This window comes from Myotis brandtii, unplaced genomic scaffold (genome assembly GCF_000412655.1).
Source record: "Myotis brandtii unplaced genomic scaffold, ASM41265v1 scaffold357, whole genome shotgun sequence".
In the NCBI taxonomy this organism is placed as follows: Eukaryota; Metazoa; Chordata; class Mammalia; order Chiroptera; family Vespertilionidae; genus Myotis; species Myotis brandtii.
In genome coordinates, this window is record NW_005363729.1 from 99,410 (window position 1) to 99,690 (window position 281).

Here is a 281-nt window from a genome sequence, read left to right on the forward strand (position 1 = left end):
ACCCAGGTGGGTGCCTTTCCCGCTTTGGGGAGGGCGCTCCCTCCACTTGGGGTGCTCAGAGCCTCGTGCTGCCCTCCTTCCTGGCTCCCCAGCCCCCGCCCTCGGAGTGAGCTGGGAACACAGCCCGGGCTGGACGGCTGGGGACTGTGTGTTACAGGTGCATCCGAGCTGATAGCGTTTTATTCTGAGAGGCGGTCTGGCGCCCTCCAGTGGTTGGGGAGCCCTTCTGAGGGGAACTCAGTTCCAGAGGCAGCAGCCGGGAGCCACAGCCAGCAAACACC

At 65.5% G+C, this 281-nt stretch overlaps 1 protein-coding gene across 1 annotated transcript in view; it reads right to left on the minus strand.

Moving 5' to 3' along the window:
* Positions 1-281, minus strand: part of COL5A1 (collagen, type V, alpha 1) — a gene marked incomplete at its 5' end in the record, with an annotated part of 94,117 nt that overhangs the window by 64,391 nt on the left and 29,445 nt on the right. The gene's annotated exons all lie outside the window — the stretch shown is intronic.